Source organism: Humulus lupulus, chromosome 8 (assembly GCF_963169125.1).
Source record: "Humulus lupulus chromosome 8, drHumLupu1.1, whole genome shotgun sequence".
NCBI classification, from domain to species: domain Eukaryota; kingdom Viridiplantae; phylum Streptophyta; class Magnoliopsida; order Rosales; family Cannabaceae; genus Humulus; species Humulus lupulus.
Window position 1 is genome coordinate 166,083,244 of NC_084800.1, and position 19,815 is coordinate 166,103,058.

Genomic DNA, 19,815 nt, shown 5'->3' on the forward strand with positions numbered 1-19,815 from the left:
GATTTTGGATCCTGCAGCGATGAACACCTGAAGGGTGGGGCTTTCCTTTCGTTGAGCATGTAATTTTCAAATTTTTGGATTTATGGGAAGCATGCTCCATGTAACGACCCGCTACGCTGGGTAGGTCTGTCGCACACTCATAGGAAAAATCCTACAAATATGTCAGACATCTAACACTAAAGCCATAACTCAAAGTCTATAAAAATGCAGAAAATTTAAAAATTTGAACTTTAATAAAAATTGGTTATTTACAAAGTCAAATTAAACTAACCTTATACAATAATACAAGACTTCTAAAAATACTATTCATAAAAGTCATTTCTACTGAGTCCGGAGTCCACAAGAGGTCCAAGTATCAAGCCACACCTTAAAAAAGGGAAAACATCAAAATAATGAGCTAACGTCTAGTAAGTAAATCCCATGCAATGCATGTATGCCTATATACATATGTCGTGACCTGATAATGTATGATAGGATAACATAGCCATGAGCGTAACATACATAGGACAATCATATGAGTCCACATTTTGTCATCATAATTCAAACACTATAAATCATGCTCTAATAATCAATTATACATCTGACAAAGTAGTGGCCACAAGTATTAGCTACTAAAAGAAAATAGCACAGGCTTATGTTCATCCGATATCATAGTACTACGCAAAATAAAATCCCTCAACTAGGGTTCAGCTATAACCTTTCAATAAAGGGGTGGCGACAAGTTTAGTAATTATGGTGATACCACACCCTCAAGACCTCAATGGTCAAAACATTATTTCGTGCCAACGCTATGGTCTATGATAATCTCAGGAGCACCTATTTACATAAACCCTAACTGAGAACTTTTACCTTCCTACCCCACTAATAATAATTTTGGTGACTATCAAATGAATATAATCTCCCTTAACGAGCCTTTAGCTATTCTATATAACATATTATGTATAAAGGCTCGAGAATCAACACTCTAACAAACATACAAAATGTTAGCCATCTGACAAAGTAGTGGCCACAAGTATTAGCTACTAAAAGAAAATAGCACAGGCTTATGTTCATCCGATATCACAGTACTACGCAAAATAAAATCCCTCAACTAGGGTTCAGCTATAACCTTTCAATAAAGGGGTGGCGACAAGTTTAGTAATTACGGTGATACCACACCCTCAAGACCTCAATGGTCAAAACATTATTTCGTGCCAACGCTATGGTCTATGATAATCTCAGGAGCACCTATTTACATAAACCCTAACTGAGAACTTTTACCTTCCTACCCCACTAATAATAATTTTGGTGACTATCAAATGAATATAATCTCCCTTAACGAGCCTTTAGCTATTCTATATAACATATTATGTATAAAGGCTCGAGAATCAACACTCTAACAAACATACAAAATGTTAGCCTTGTATACTAATCCCGAGGCTAGAGAAAGAGACCCCTAATTAGGTTACAAGGCTAACTAGAAACGATAACCTATGTGTACTCTTTAGCATGGTAAAATTGGTCATGGACTATGGTCAAACTCTTACAAGTCGTTCTTGACATAATTTCCTAAATCAGATTTATCTAATCACACCCCTTTACTGATCACCTCTACAGAACCTAATTCGAACATTTAATTCAAATTTTTCATGACTTGCACCAAATATAATAATACAGCGGAAATTCAACTCACATAGAAAATAGCCAATAATACTATCAATCTGCAAGGTTGCTGCCAATACACCAAAGTTAACCCTAGAAGTCGACTTGGGAGTCACCAAAATAATTTGGGGCTAATAGGTATCCCTAAACATGCATACCAATAAAAATGGGGATCAAGCATCAACATTATCCATTCCAAACATACAATCCCACCAAGGGTAAGCATCGGTCCCCAAGGCACAAATGTTATCACGAGTGTAAATATGCTCACACTGATTTACAAAGACTCATAGTTAATATTGGGTTACTCATCTAAGTTGAATTGTCGCAGGCTTGAACTGGACCTAATAGTAATTGTCATGGACTTAAACTGGACCAGATAATGGCCAAATGTCACGGATATGAACTAGACCGAATATAATTGTCATGGACTTCAACCGGACCTAATATTAATTTTCACGGACTTGAACCGGACCGATAATAATTGTTACAGACTTGAACTAAACAAGATAATAGCCAAATGTCAAGGACTTGAACAGGACCAAATATAATTATCACGTACTTGAACCAGACCGATAATAATTGCCACGGACTTGAACCGGACTGATAATAATTGTGACGGACTTGAACCAGACCAAATATAATTGTCATTGACTTGAATCAGACCGATAGTAATTGTCACGGACTTGAACTAGACTGATAATATTTGTAAGCAGGTCAGACCGCATCACGACGAGCCCCACTAGGTTACAGTCTCTATGTAAATATTCTACGATAAGTGTATGCATATGTATGTGTTCCTATACTAACATATATAACACAAATATTTCATGTCTTGGCCATAGAATTCAAAAGGTTGACTTCCAACAAAGCAATTCACAAAGTTCGCCCTAGTCATACCAACTGCATTGCATCGCAGAGACATGAACTCATTCATCAACAAAATACCCATAGATTTAAAATCAAACCATGCGAGCATAATCATAAAGTTTGTCATTCTTAATTACACATAAAGAATGTACAAATACAAAATCAATTATATTCTAAATTGCCTAAAAATGCCCTTATTATTACCATATCAATCTTTCTCAATTATTGAGACACCTCATATCAAATAACTAGGCAACACGTACACATCCATGGAGTTTGTGTCTTAATAATATCTAACAGTACATAAGTCATTCAGTTTATATGCAGCCATATAATCAAACACATGAGCAAGTAAATCACATATGGTGAGATTAACTCACCTCAGGTCCTTAGATATATAAGATTGCTCTGCAAGAGCTATCAACCAAGATTTTTCCCATAGTCTTTAATCCTATCCAAGGATCGTAATTGAGTTAATCACTAACTCACCAAATTATGCACTTTAAAAAATCTAGTGCATACTAAGGGTGAAAAAAATCAACAAAATGATAACATTAGTTATCATCTAATAATTGCCCTGACTTCAAAGTCGTAACCATTTAATAAACACAAGCACATATCCCCTTATTATTATTAGTATTGACCCAAGTTATACTAATATTAATATTCATAAAACAATAATACAACAACTCACGTAAAACATTGAAGCAGTATAAGTATACTGATTTAAAACGGAGTCCTTAGTTATGGATAATTTCTCTATGCCCATAACTTGTTAACTTAATTCAAGTGGTTAGAACAAATAGCTTAAATATCAAACATCTAAGCATTGAATTGATTTTTTTGGAAACCATTACTTTATTCTTCAAAAATCCATAACGAATCAAAATAGATTATTCCTTAATTTAGAAACTCTTATCTTTATTATAAAAATTTGAGTAATCAATTAAGTTGTGATAATAACATCGTTCATTGGTTTCTTCCATAGAAATTATTGTCATTAAAATGGTCCAAGACCTTAAGTTTGAAAATACTGGAATTAAACAATTTAAAGTCCATTTGTTTCTTTCTTTCCAATCCTCCCAAAATCGTGAGTTAACCATTTTCCTTTTTATAGCAATTCCAATTTCATTATGAACATCACATTGGTTGATTCATAATAACACATTAATTAAACATAAGTAATTATTGATAACAATAATTATACTCAAAATAGCGAATTTCCTTTTCAAAATCTCTTTATACAAAAAAAAATCTATCTAGATGCTAATTTATGTTTAATTATATAATTAACCTTTAAAATTTACCTCTCAGGTTCTAAATGATTTCTATCATTGTGCTTGAGTCTTTAAACCATTAGCTTTAGAAAATTAACCGCCTACCAATTATAACTCTCAATTTACAAATTTCCTTTTTGTAAAGATTATGACTTAGCTTTAAATTTTCATCAGGGATTTCAAAAATCACAATTCAACCTTTGATAGCGATTTTTATAAAAATTAACTTGGCAGGACTCTGTAAAATTCTAGAAAAACAGGAAGCATAACGACTGCAAATCGGACATCCCCAAATTTTAAAAATCTGCAAACAAGGCATATAATAATCCCAGAGTAGTCGAATAACATCACAGTAGGCTAATTAACACATAACATATTGTCAACTATGATTGCATTTAATTTCCTAAATCGCAATTAATTTCTAAAACCCAAAACAACTAAAATTGGGATTAGAAATTATACCAACACTGTAGCATCCTCGTAATCTAGGACCGTTACACTGTGTACTTTAAATAGTGCTAGACTTGCTGTAATGACCCAAAATTACTAATAAGGCTTAAGGGCCTTGATTAATGTGCCAAGATGGCATAATTGGTTTGTGTGTGGTTTAAATGAGTTGATGCATGATTATGAGTATTAGTATGCATGTAGGCCCTGTTTAGCTTATAGGGGCATATTTGTAATTTTGGTTCGTTGAGGGCATAAATGTGATTATTTGCGATAAATTGTTGAGGCCACATTATTATGTTGATATATTTGTAGCATATGACTCGAGACGGTCTTGGTGAGTAGTTTGGCGAAATAGTCACGGCGGGGATTTATACCGAGCTCGAGGGAGTGTGAGAGTATTTTTGGGAATTTAGGAGATATGTTGGAGATAATTAGACATTGGGTAAATAATTGGTGATTTATTGGATGATGGGATTTAAGTGGTAAATGTTAGGAACACTTGAGGAATTAGTGGGGATTGGGGATAAATGACCATTCTACCCCACGAGTAAGTTAAAGGGTTATTTAATTTGGGAGGGCATAATGGTCATTTCCTAAAGATAAAAATATATTCAGATTTTATGTTGGATTAAGGTAGAAGGGTGGAGAATACTCTAGGAAAAAAAAAGATTCAGCTCTCTCTATCTCTCCCATCCCCTCACGTTTTCTCTCTCACTCCCACTCTCCTTCATTGAAGTTAAACTAAGCTTGGGCTGGGGAACTTGGAGGAATTTGAGGAAGAATTCAACTGGGACTTGAAGGAATTGAGCTGGAAAATTGAGGTAAGAGTCTGGCTCTAATTTATGTGTTTTGTTGCTGAGTTTAAGCATGAGGATTAAGGTATGCATGAGTGTGTTGATAGAGTGAATTTTGGGTAGGAATTTCAGTGGGTTTTGCTTGATTACTATGTCTGAATTGAGGTATAGTTTCTGTGTTAGTGATTGAGAGTAATAGATAAAAGAAATAGGTGAATAGGGGTCTTAATTCGTAGCTTGGTTGGTGTTGAATTGGTGGGATAAATGAGGAAAAATTATGGGCTTGGTTGAGTGTTCATGGCTGGAAGAAGAAGGAGGGGAAACCTAGGTTTTCTCTGGGTTCGCAGGGCACACTGCAACCCAGCCTGGTGTGGCCCTTCTGGCCATGGGAGCTCTCTGACTTGGGGGCGCGCCACGACTTGCCTAGCCAAGTCGCGACCCGCCTCCCCTTTGGCATGAGAGCTTGCTGTCTGACTTGAGGCAAGTCGCAACTTGCTGAGCCAAGTCGCGACCCGCCTGAGAGTTTTAGGTTTAGAGAAGTTCTTAGTGTTGCTAAGGCTCGGGGGTTTGACCTAGGGGCTCGTGACAATTTCTACTGCCGGATTTAGTAGAAAGTTAGGTTCCGAATGTTAGTGTTGTTCCTTAAGTATTTTATTTCTGATCTAAAAGTTGATAGAAATCGATAACTCTTGTGACTAGGTTTGTCGCCAAGGCTTGAGGCTAGGGATCATGCTCGAACTCAGTTTACCTTCTTCGCTTGGAATTAAAGGTAAGAAAACTACACTTGGTTATGTGGTTATGTTGGGACTAAGAGTTCCCTATACTTGCATATAATGTTGTATGATGGTATTATGCCATGTGAACATGAAATAAACGGCCTAAGAGTGTCGGAATTAATATTGGCGCACAAGGATGCGGCTCAGCCACTGGTAGCTGAGCTTAATTATGTAATCACTGAGCTCAGCCCAAGTGAGCTGGAGTCAGTGGTTTAAATAGAGGGTGCGGCCTAAGGGCATCGCCCCGTGATATTGTATGATATGTTTGTTGATGTTAATATGATGATTATGGCATGTTTATTACTTGAATGATTGATTATGATTTGTTGAACGATATCACTGATTATGTGAACGATGTGGTCTATTGAGTATTTGATTAATGATCTGTGAGATATCTGATTACTATTATTGATCATGTTCTGTTATATGGTTTTCTTGCTGGGCCTTGGCTCACAGGTGCTACGTGGTGCAGGTAAAGGTAAGGGTAAGCTAGATCAACCCTGATTTGGAGAGCTCTGGGGCAGAATGTATATAGTTGGCTGTTCGGCCGCCACGACCGAGGGATGATATAGGGACATGAGACCCTAAAATGCCTATTTTCCCATTAGATTGGCTTGTGGTTGCTTATAACCATTGAAATTTTGTAAACTGTTCTTTAATCCTGTTTATTTTTGGGATCCATGTAAAAAACACTTATTTAAATGAAAATTGATCTTTTATGACCAAAATATTTTAACCCTAGTTCGATAATGGTTTAACGACACATTTTCAACTAAATGACTTGACTAGCAAGTCTTGCACCTTTATTAATACACAGTGTAACAGTCTTGGTTATCCAAGGTATTATAACTTGGTATTAGATCGGTCTAGGATTAAGGGTTCCTGAAGACGGGCTGTACATGTACATTCGTCGCTAAAGACAAGCTCGACTCAGGATTTGGTAATTGTGTATACATGTTTATATGCTTAAGTGACTGGAAAGAAATATGAATGCTGATATCTGTTTGATTAATAGGGAGCATAAGATATTGATAGGGCCTGGCCCTTGATTGCTGTGTGATGATATTGAGGCATGGTTATTAGCATTGCTGTTGCATGTGGATGAATATTTGGATAAACTGTTATATCTTGATTACTTGTGATTGGTTGTGTTTCAATGGTGATGCATGGAAAGATTGTTACTCTGTCATCATAGTTTGACCGCCGAGTCATTAATTGTAGATTAACTTGGATAGCTATGCGTCTTAGAAGATTTGTATGACTAACCGACACTGGGTTTGAGGCAAGAGATGATGACCAGGGCAAGAACTCTCTGCGAGTCCCTAAGAACTGGCAGCAGATTATGGCAGATATGCAAGCCCGACTTCAGAGCCAAGATGAACAAATTCGACTTTTGAGACAGGAGGCTTTGTCAGGGAGTGCTGCTTCCATTGAGCCACCTACAGTGGCGCCAGCTGTACAATCATTGGAGGTTGGGAATAGGTGGAAGCCGTTGTATGAATGATTCAGGAGGCAGCATCCTTCAACTTTTGAGGGGGGGACAGATCCACTAAAGGACGAGCAGTGGATAAGTATGATTACTACTATCCTGGATTTCATGAGGGTAGAGGGTCATGACAGGTTGGCCTGTGCCGCATATATGCTGAGAGAGGATGCCCGCATTTGGTGGGAAGTGGCATCATAGACCAGAGATGTTACTACTCTGGGTTGGGATGGATTTAAGGATTTGTTCAGTCATAAATATTACAATGTTGCCATCAAGGCAGCGAAGGTTAATGAATTTGTGGGGTTTGTTCAGGGCAACATGATAGTGATAGAGTATGCCCTAAAGTTTGATAGACTTGCAAAGTTTGCACTAGATCTTGTGCCTTCTGATGTAGCTAGGCAGGATAGATTTATCAGAGGGCTTAATGCTATGATAGCCCGGGATGTGAGAATTACAATAGTACCTGGGGGGACGACTTATGCCCAGGCTGTGAGAAGTCTCTTACTGCTGAGGAAGTGGAGAACAAGATCTGGAGGGAGAATGCTGCAAGATGGGAGGGTCGTAGTGCTGTGCCTCCATATTTTGGGTCTGGTAGGGGTGAAGGCCCCAGTGATTTGAAGAAGAAGACCCCTGACACTTTGACTGCTGCTGGTCTTGATAGGAGGGGTCGAGGTGTTCAGGGTGGCTGTCAGGGAGGCGGTGATACATGGAGGAGCTATTCAGAGTGCACGAGGCGCAGAAGACGCCATCAGGGCGAATGTCGGGCTATGGTATGTTATGTGTGTGGGGTGGTGGGACACCTCAAGAAGGATTGCCCAACAGTGAAGAAAGGGGAAGCAGGGAAGGTGGATAGCTTGACTCCTGCTCGGGTGTTCACCTTGACGCAGGCAGAGGCCGAGGCTAATCCCTCAGTGGTGACAGGTCAGATTTCTAGCTTTGGCTCTCCTTTTATTGTATTGATTGACTCTGGTGCTACACATTCATTTGTTTCCAGTAAGGTAATTGATAGATTGTGTAGACCTAGTGAGTATTGTACTGCGGGGTTTGGGACTATATTGCCTACAGGGGAACTGGTGGTTTCTAGGATGTGGATTAGAGCACTGCCAGTGATGGTTGATGGTGGGGAGTTATCACTATACTTGATTGAGTTAGTTATGGAGGATTTTGACATGATTTTGGGGATGGATTGGCTGGCTAGATATGGAGCTACTATTGATTGTATGAAAAAGATGGTGACCTTTGAGCCGGAGGGCGAGGATCCCTTTGCTTTCATGGGAGCTGTATGTGGACCTGCATACCCATGATATCAGCACTGAGAGCTAGGGACTTATTACAGGGAGGATGTATAGGCATTCTGGCTAGTGTGGTGGATACCACTAGGGTTTTTCCAATAGGGTCGGGGGAGACTGGATTGGTTCGTGAATTCTTGGATGTATTCCCTGAGGATTTACTAGGATAGGCGTCGCACATGGAGATTCAGTTTGTTATTGAGTTGGCACTGGGGACAGAGCCAGTGTCAAGGGCACCATATAGAATGACACCAGCAGAACTGAAGGAATTGAAGATACAACTACAAGAACTTTTGGATTTAGGGTTTATCAGGCCTAGCTATTTGCCATGGGGTGCTCTAGTTTTTTATTGTAAAGAAGAAGGACGGGACTCTAAGGATGTGTATAGACTACAGAGAGTTGAACAAGTTGACCATCAAGAATAAGTATCCTCTACCAAAGATTAACGACTTGTTCGACCAGCTGTAAGGAAAGACGGTATTCTCGAAGATTGATCTTTGAACTGGTTATCACCAGTTGAAGATCAAGGACGAGGATATACTGAACACGGCCTTCCAAATGAGGTATGGGCACTATGAGTTTCTGGACATGTCGTTTGGTTTGACCAATGCCCCAGCAACCTTCATGGACTTAATGAAGAGGGTGTTCAAGGACTTCTTGGATCATTTCGTCATTGTTTTCATCGATGACATTTTAGTGGACTCCAGTTTAGAAGCAAAGCACGAGCTACATCTTTGACAGGTCTTGCAGAGATTAAGAGAGCACCGATTGTAGGCCAAGTTTAAGAAGTGTGAGTTTTTGCTACCAGATTTGACATTCCTTGGACACATAGTTGGCGAAGATGGGATTAAGGTGGATCAATCGAAGGTGGAGGCAGTGAGAGACTAGCCGAGGCCAAGGAACACCTCAGAGGTTAGGAGTTTCCTCGGGTTAGCGGGTTACTACAGACGGTTTGTGGAAGGGTTCTTGAAGATCGCTGCACCGATGATAGAATTGACACGGAAGAATTTGAAGTTCGTCTGGTCAGACAAGTGTGAGAATAGTTTTCAAGAGCTGAAGCGATGACTTATTACTTCACTTGTGCCGAGTCTTCCTTCAGAGGGAGGAAAGTATGTGGTATATTGTGATGCATCGAGGTTGGGCTTGGGCTGTGTGTTGATGCAGAGTGGGAAGGTTATAGCTATTGCATCATGACAACTGAAGGAGTATGAGCAGCAGTATCCTACCCATGACTTGGAGTTGGCAGCGGTGGTATTCGCACTGAAGGTCTGGTGACATTATCTGTATGAGGAGAAGTGCGAGATATACACTGATCATAAAAGTTTGAAGTACTTCTTCACGCAGAAGGACCTGAACATGAGGCAGAGGTGTTGGCTAGAGTTGGTAAAGGACTATGACTGTGATATTCTTTACCACCCTAGGAAAGCCAATGTAGTAGCGGATGCATTGAGCCAGAGGGGCTCGAGGCAGTTATTTAGTTCCACTCAGATATAGAGAGAGTTGGCTGATGAGATGGCCAGAGCGAGGATAGAGTTGGTAGTGGGTTGATTAGCCAACATTACTCTGCAGTCGACCCTACTAGAGAAGATTAAGGAAGGTTAGATGGTGGATGCTCAATTACAGGAGGTTAGAGAGAATGTCTTAGTGGGGGCAGCTAAGGACTATTCTATTTATGAGGTTGGTCTGCTACGGTCTCAAGGTCAGATTTGTGTTCCGACTGATGTGGGAATTAGACGGGAGATACTGGATGAATCTCATACTACGTCGTACTCACTTCATCCGGGTACCACGAAGATGTATCAAGATCTACGGACGTTGTATTGGTGGCCCGAGATGAAGAAGGATGTGGTAGAGTACGTGGCCAGATGTTTAACCTGTCAGCAAGTGAAAGCTGAGCATCAACGACCAGCAGGGTTGTTTCATCCTTTGGGTATTCCCGAGTGGAAATGGGAGGATATTACGATGGAATTTGTGGGAGGTTTACCCAGGACAATAGGGCTTCATGACTTGGTGTGGGTGACAGTGGACAGATACACCAAGTCAGCTCAATTTCTTCCAGTGAAGACGACATATACGATGGATCAGTATGGAAAGTTATATGTGAGGGAGATTGTACGTCTTCACGGGGTTCCTAAATCTATAGTGTCAGATTGGGACCCTATCTTCACCTCTAAGTTTTGGGGTGGTTTATAGAAGGCTATGGGGATTCAGTTGAAGTTCAACACAACCTTTCATCCTCAGACTGATGGACAGTCTGAGAGGATGATTCAGGTGTTGGAAGATATGCTTAGGGCATGTGTGATCGACTTTGAGGGATCTTGGAGTAAGTATCTCTCTTTGATTGAATTCTCATACAACAGTTATCAATCAACAATTGGAGTGGCTCCTTATGAGATGTTATATGGTAGGAAATGTAGATCGCCCATTCATTGGGATGAGATGGGTGAGAGGAAGTATTTGGGGCCAAACATGGTTCAGAGGACTAGTGAAGCTATCGAAAAGATTCGAGCTAGAATTCTTGCTTCACAGAGCAGACAGAAAAGCTATGCTGATCCTAAGTGTAGGAACGTGGAGTTCCAGGTTGGGGACCACGTGTTTCTGCGGATTTCGCCATTGCGAGGGGTAAGGAGGTTTGGAAAGAAGGGCAAACTAAGCCCTAGATTTATTGGACCTTTTGAGATCCTGGAGAGGATTGGAGAGGTGGCTTATAGGTTAGCTTTGCCACCGTCGTTGTCAGGAGTTCATGACGTATTTCATGTTTCTATGCTTTGGAAGTACGTCTCAGATACGACACATGTGTTGAAGTATGATGACTTGGAATTGCAGACAGATTTATCTTATGAGGAGCGACCAATTGAGGTCTTGGATCGGAAAGATAAGGTTCTACGGAACAAGGCAATTCCTCTAGTTAAAGTGTTATCGTTGAATAGCAGGGTCGAGGAGGCGACCTGGGGGCTTGAATCAGTGATGCGAGATTAGTATCCCGAGTTATTTAGGTAAATTTTGAGGACGAAATTCTCAGTAGGAGAGGATAGTTGTAATGACCCAAAATTACTAATAAGGCTTAAGGGCTTTGATTAGTGTGCCGGGAGGGCATAATTGATTTATGTGTAATTTAAATGAGTTGATGCATGATTATGAGTATTAGTATGCATGTAGGCCCTGTTTAGCTTATAGGGGCATATTTGTAATTTTGGCCCATTGAGGACATAAATGTGATTATTTGCGATAAATTATTGAGACCACATTATTATGTGGATATATTTGCAACATATGGCTCGAGACGGTCCTCATGAGCGGTTTGGCGAAATAGTCACGGCGGGGATTTATACCCGGCTCAGGGGAGTCTGAGAGTATTTTTGGGAATTTAGGAGATATATTGGAGATTATTAGACATTGGGTAAATAATTGGTGATTTATTGGATGATGGGATTTAAGTGGAAAATATTAGGAACACTTGAGGAATTAGTGGAGATTGGGGATAAATGGCCATTCTACCCCTAGAATAAGTTAAAGGGTTATTTAATTTGGGAGGGCATAATGGTCATTTTCTAAAGTTATAAATATATTCAGATTTTATGTTGGATTAAGGTAGAAGGGTGGAGAATACTCTAGGAAAAAAAAAGATTAAGCTCTCTCTATCTCTCCCATCCCCCCACATTTTCTCTCTCACTCTCCTTCATTGAAGTTAAAACTAAGCTTGGGCTGGGGAACTTGGAGGAATTTGAGGAAGAATTCAGCTGGGACTTGAAGGAATTGAGCTGGAAAATTAAGGTAAGAGTCTGGCTCTAATTTATGTGTTTTGTTGCTGAGTTTAAGTATGAGGATTAAGGTATGCATGAGTGTGGTGATATAGTGAGTTTTGGGTAGGAATTTAAGTGGGTTTTACATGATTACTATGTCTTAATTGAGGTATAGTATCCGTGTTAGTGATTGAGAGCATTAGATAAAAGAAATAGGTGAATATGGGTCTTAATTTGTAACTTGATTGGTGTTGAATTGGTGGGATAAATGAGGGAAAATTATGGGCTTGGTTGAGTGTTCATGGCTGGAAGAAGAAGGAGGGGAAACCCAGATTTTCTCTGGGTTTGCAGGGCACGCCACAACCCCGCTTGGGGGCGTCGCGACGTGTGTGGCCCTTCTGGCCATGGGAGATCTCTTACTTGGGGGCGTGCCGCGACTTGCCTGGCCAAGTCCCGACCTGCCTCCCCTTTGGCGTGAGAGCTTGCTTTCTGACTTGGGGCAAGTCGTGACTTGCCGAGCCAAGTCGCGACCCGCTTGGGAATTTCAGGTTTAGATGAGTTATTAGTGTTTCTAGGGCTCGGGGGTTTAAGCTAGGGGCTTGGGACAATTTCTACTGCCCGGTTTAGTAGAAGTTGAGGTCCCGGAGGTTTGTGTTTTTCCTTAAGTGTTTTATTTCTGATCTGGAAGTTGATAGATATCGATAACTCTTGTGACTAGGTTTGTCACCAAGGCTCGAGGCTAGGGATCGTGCTTGGACTCAGCTCACCTTCTCCGCTCAGAATTAAAGGTAAGAAAACTGCACCCGGTTATGTGGTTATGTTGGGACTAAGAGTTCCCTATACTTGTATATAATGTTGTATGATGGTATTATGCCATGTGGACATGAAATAAACGGCCTAAGAGTGCCAGAATTAATATTGGCACACAAGAACGCAGCTCAGCCACTGGTAACTGAGGTTAATTATGAAATCACTGAGCTCGGCCTTAGTGAGCCAGAGTCAATGGTTTAAATAGAGGGTGCGGCCTAAGGGCGTCGACCCTGGATATTGTATGATATGTTTGTTGATGTTAGTATGATGATCATGGCATGTTTATTACCTGAATGATTGATTATTGATTTGTTGACTGATATCACTGATTATGTGAACGATGTGGTCTATTGAGTATTTGATTAATGATCTGTGAGATATCTGATTACTATTATTGATCATGTTCTATTATATGGTTTTCTTGATGGGCCTTGGCTCACGAGTGCTACGTGGTGCAGGTAAAGGAAAGGGAAAGCTGGACCAACCCTGATTTGGAGAGCTCTGGGGGCGAAATGTACATAGCCTGCTGCTCGGCCGCCACGGCCGAGGGATGATATAGGGACAGGAGACCCTAAAATGCCTATTTTGCTATTAAGTTGTCTTGTGGTTGTTTATAACCTTTGAAATTTTTTAAACTGTTCTTTAACCCTGTTTATTTTTGGGATCCCATGTAACAAACACTTATTTAAATGAAAATTTTATCTTTTATGACCAAAATATTTTAACCTTAGTTCAATAATGGTTTAGCGACACATTTTCAACTAAATGACTTTATTAGCAAGTCTTGCATCTCTATTAATACACAGTGTAACAGTCTTGGTTATCCAAGGCGTTACACCAGCTAATCAAGTCCCTTGGTTATAAACATGTAACTAAGGTTAGTGACAAAGGTTAGGGTTAAAATTTTTGGTCAAAAGGAAACATTGACTTTCCATTTAAAAGTTTAGTACATACATGGCATCCAAAAAAAATATAAACAGAGGTTTAAAAAGTTATATACAAGTCAAAAGTTACAACCTGCTGACCTCAGCGACAAAATAAGAGACACAACCCTAATTCCTCTGAGATATCCCCGGCCATGATGGTTGAGTAGCCGGATATGTACACATTGCCACCGAAGCTCTCCAACTGGTGGCTGGTCTAACTTCTCTTTCCCCTTACCTGCACCACATAGCACCTGTGAGCCAAGACTCAGCAAGAAAACTTAAACATGTACATGAATAGTAAATACAGTATCCAGATGAAGATCTAGCATGCCCATTAGTAATAACCTATCCATGTATGCATACAATTATAAATAAATGATCATAGGATCATTCTGGGGCCCGATGCCCTGAATAGATGACTATAGAGTCAATCCGGGGCCCTATTCTTAAGATATGTTACCATAGAGTCACCTGGGGCCCTTTGCCCTAGCTTTGAGTAACTAGCCATAGAAATAGCCAATCGCTTTGTTTTCCAATGACAATAGGGTCGGCCAACGTAATAGTACATCCCTAAGCCTCTCGACCAACGCACATCGTGCTATTGTCGCCCTTGACTAATAAGTCAAGGCCTTAACCAGATATTCAGATAACCAGACAAACAGATACATATACATATAAGCATACTTTAGATAATACAAGTATGCCTTTATATTAATTATATATTTCAGCCAATTAAATACAGACACAGTAATAACCATGTTCCTTAGCAGGGCCGAAACCTAATTACACAGACAATGCAAACAATCATTAAACAATTATCCAGACACAGAGCATTCAAGCATGCTTAATAAACGAGCACAAACATAACCTTAATAACGTTCATTCTCAGGGGCCCGAGCCCTATTTAAAATTACATTTAACAATTGGGCCAAGTCCTAATCGCATATATAACGTATTGGGTACAGTTTTCTTACCTCAGGTTCGAGTGTAATGTATATTAAGAATGACCCTCGAGCATGATTCTAGGTTCCGAGCCCCTAGCGATAACCTAGTCACAACCGTAATAGAGAATCTCGTTAAAAATGAGCAAATAAAGTCTTTCGGACTGAGTCCTAGCCTCTGGGACTTTGAATTCTACTAAACCGAGTAGTAAAATCGATCCCGAGCCCTTAGGTTTGAGTTCCTGAACTCAGAACCTTCCCGGGGCTCAAAGGCCATTCAAGCATTATGGCCCAAGAAAAAAGAGCCGAGACTCACCTCAAGTCATAGAGCCCAAGAGCTCTCCTTTGGACCACACGTGTCGCGGTGCGCCCCTACAAGCACTGCGACACAAATGGAGGTTTAACACCTCCTTCTCTCTGCGTTCATGAGAATCACGACGCCCCAAGAACAGGGCCGCAGCTTGACATGAAAATTCAGTTTTTTCCCCATTTTCTTTAAGCCAAATCTCACCAAAAACCTATCCAAACATAGCTAAATCCCCAAAAAAAAAATTCACAAACAACTCAAGACTTCAATACCAACAAAACCCAAGCTTAAACTTGGCCAAAAACCTCCTCAAATCTCCAAATTCAGATTGAGTTTTCAAAACTCCAGAACTTAGCTAACACTAGAGAAAATATAGAGAATTAAGTCTAGAAAATGTTACCTCTATTGCCTAAAATGATGCTAAGCTTTTCCCCAAGCAATCCCGAGCCCAAACTAGCTTCAATTTCTCCTAGATCGCAAGAAATTCCCAATGAATATATATAGAGAGAGTGTGAATGGGAGAGAGAGAGAAAGAGTATTTGCTCCTTTGTTTTTCTGTTTTTTGGTGTTTTGTGTGGTTTACTTAGGGTTCAAGTAACCTTAAGCATATCCCAAGGCTCGGGGTACCAAAAACGTCCCCGAGGGTAAAATTGTCAAAATCCCCAAAATTCCGTCCTATTCTCACTAACTCCGAATATATCCTCGAATATTTGTTCTCATTACCCGATATACCGGTAATGCACTAAATACCCAAAATATCCTTTGTCTCACCCCGAGTCGGGTATTAGGTCCCGATGTGACTTTCTCGCTAACTTGCTCCCTAGGATCGCCTTGTGTCAAGTAACGCAAATATATCCATATAATAATGTGTTCTCACACATATATCACATATATTCAAAATATACCCGTAACGGGCCAAATTACGAAAATTGTCATTCTAATAAGAAATGGGCCCACATGCATATCTAATACACCTAAACATGCATATCTAGCCATATTTTAATATAACTCCTGTAATCATATAATGATACACACACATATATATATATCACACAAACACATAATTCATAAAATAAATCACATATATGCAAATAATTTCCATAATTCGCACTCTTAGCCCCGTAATCAAGGTTCTACACCTTATTATGTAATTTGGGATGTTACAAACACGTTCAGGAGTTGACTCAAGTTGAGTGTTGCTCTGTGGTGCTCGAAAAGAGGCCCTGAAGCCCTTGAGGTGGTCACTGGCCATGACTCATGGCGGAGCTCTGGTGACGGCGGCGGTGCCACCACTCAACGGTGGTGGTTCGAGAGAAAAACTAGTAGGGTTTGAAGCCCAAGCCGTGGGAAATTTCGTGGTGGTGGTGGTTTAGCTTTGAATGGCTCAAAAAAGCTCTGATGTAAGCTTGAAAGTTTGGAAATCTCCATGTATTCCGGCGAATTTCGACTTCAAACTCCGATGACCATTGAGTTCAATCCTTTAGTGGCCTTTGAATCCTACGATGTAAGGAATATGATGGTGGTGGTCGCTTGGCCAACAGAGGATTGAGGTGGCCAGATCAAAGATAAAACCAGAACTAATGTCAAAACTTCAAGCGACTGTTTGGGAGGCTTAATCGATGAGTGAGGTTCTGTGGTCTACGTGGCCGATAGTTCAATGGCCTCTGAATCTTCAGGTCATGCACATGTAGCAATCGGAGGCCAGCAAGGTAGTCATCGGAGCTCGGGAAGAGGATTGACATGAGAGAAAAAGAGAGAAACGAGGGAGAGAGTGTGAGCTATTATGTTAAAAATTAAGGTTTTTATTTAAAAGCTGATTTTAATATATAACTTATTTATTTCATTAATTATTTAATTAATTTAACCCTTAATTTCTAAAATAAACACTTTAATATTGGACTAATATTTATCTTGATTATTTTTTAATCCCAAAATATAATTAGATGGCATTTTACATCAATTTATCACATTTAGTTAATAAAATTCTCTTTTTATTGAAATAAAAACATCTTGCATTATTTCCATAAATACCATAATAGTTGAGTAATCAATTTTTTTTATTTAAAATCTTATAATTTAACATGTAAATCTTCAAACATTGATAAATCTCCTTTATCAATTTAAAGATTTCTTATTATCTATTTTCCAATAAATAATAATAATTCAAATTAAAAGACAAAACTCTTTAAATTCAAATTATTTCCATTTCTAAATTTTAATATCATTTATTAACCATTGCAAAGAATAAAACATAATTTGGGACATAAATATTCGTTTATTATCCCAATATATAATTAAATCAATACTGATTAAATTTTTAATAATTTTCCAATTATATCCCTTTTTAATTAAGTGTTATTTTTACTTTAAAATTATGAGGTTAGAATTTGTGGGATGTTACAGCCCATTCCAGCTCCCCCCGAATACCTATCACCTCCTGGAGGGGGTCAAAATTTTTGTTCTTGAAGAATAGTTGGGAAGATCCCACTCCTAAGGATTAACAATATTGTTTTTTCCTCAAAGCTATCCCCAAAATGAAGATCGATGGTGACAGATTCTACAACCTCACCCAGTTTCCAAAAACAACTCCTTGCATTGAGCTCATGAGTCACTTGAGTGACTTTAAAGATTTATTCTTCATGACAAACGGGTTCGCGACCTACGAACATGGATACTTCAACTAACATCGTAATTTTTCTTAACCTTAGTTGTTTTTGCTTCCTTGTCTACTTTACAATTAATTATCAATCTGACTTACGTTTATTGTTCATGCAGCTATTTACAAGAGGTTCAAGGCTTTTGAGGTCTGAAAGTCTCAATATACCCAGTTTTCCGCTCTTCCAGCTGAGGAGAAAGACAGGCGAGCTATTATGACATATGCAAATATGAGGCCATTTAAATTAATTGGAGAAGGCCGAACTTTTGCCTTCCGACCTCAAGGTCCTTCTAGGAAAATAATCCTCCACATTATTTAGGAGGTGGAGGAGGCTGAAGAGGTTGCGCCATTAGTGTGTAAGCGCCTTGCCCAGAACATCGATCCGGCTTGCTGTCAATATACGGCAAGCTATAACTTCTAGCCAAGCTAACTTTGGAAACAATATTAAGTCAGCAGCCACCTCCTTTTTTCTAAGTCGACATGACCCGAAGCAGGTCGTGACAAGAAATGCAGATCCAGAAAATAATGTCACCCTCCAAAAGTACGTGGATCTGTTAGTGCCTCGTTACGATTTTAGCTTTCCCCCAAGGAACTATTATGGTAGATAACACTTTAAGTTTCAGGAGTGGGAAGTTTCAGCAACATGGCACCTATGTGTTGGGGTTTTATGCCCTAATTAAAACACAATTTCTTTGTAATCTCATTTATAATCAATAAAAGAATAGAAATCAATTTTTGACTTGGTCAATCACTTTTCTCACATGTTTTATTTTCATGATTATTTGTTTAATATAAACTTCTATTAAATCCCGAGCATATAGCTAATCGTATTTATAGTGACGTAATCATAGTGGAATATAAATATGATTATATGTTCAAAAATAAGTTAGTCATAAGATTAGTTAGTGCACAGGATTTACACTGACTTGCCAATCTATGATATGATCTACATACACATCGTAGTGTTATGTTCTTTCCAGAACATTAGCAAAGTAGGTAAGATCGAAAGTATTTGTTACATCAGACTGGATCGATATTGACAGTAGATAGGATAACTAAACATACCGTTATTATCTATTCTAGTCATATCATATAGTTGACCATAGGTCAATTCAATCTCAATTCTGAGTGGTTAGTAGTCTAACTGATTGTATTATTTCAATTCTTTGATTTTTTCGTTACCAGCTTACCCGACGGACCGATACTTACATGTAGTATAATTGAGTGGGAGTGTTAATCATAGATATGAACATCTATAGCTTCTGATGAAGAAGTGAAACTATGGTTTCCTTTTAGTTTGGTTCAAGGTGCTAAATGATAGAGATCTTATTTCAGTAATTAATATTAGTTTACTAAAATATCATTTACAATGAACTAAGTGTTTTAAGGATAAAATACAATGAGGGGTAAAATGGTATTTTATTCCCATATCATTGTAGACCGTCTATAAAAGATTGAGTGACGATTATGGTTGTAACAATGGATAATTAATAACGTATCTATATTTGTTATAGAGCGTTCTATGAATTCAAGAGTGCAATTTTGAGTCTTTAGTGGAGTCATGAGGAATTAATAAGTTAGTAAATTTATTTGTTAAATTTATGATAATTTATTGGAGCTTGATTTCATAGGCCCATGGTCCCCACTGTACCTTGGATAAAATCATCTAGATAGTCTCAATTAATTGATTTAATTATCAATTAGAATTATCAAAGTTGACCAGGTCAATTTTGGATAGTTTCACAGAGTTATGTAATTTAGAGAAGAAAAGAGAAATTAGGGCAGATTTATTAATTAAGATAAATTGGTGTCTAAATTAAAAAATAAGTTTAAATCAAGGTTCAAATTA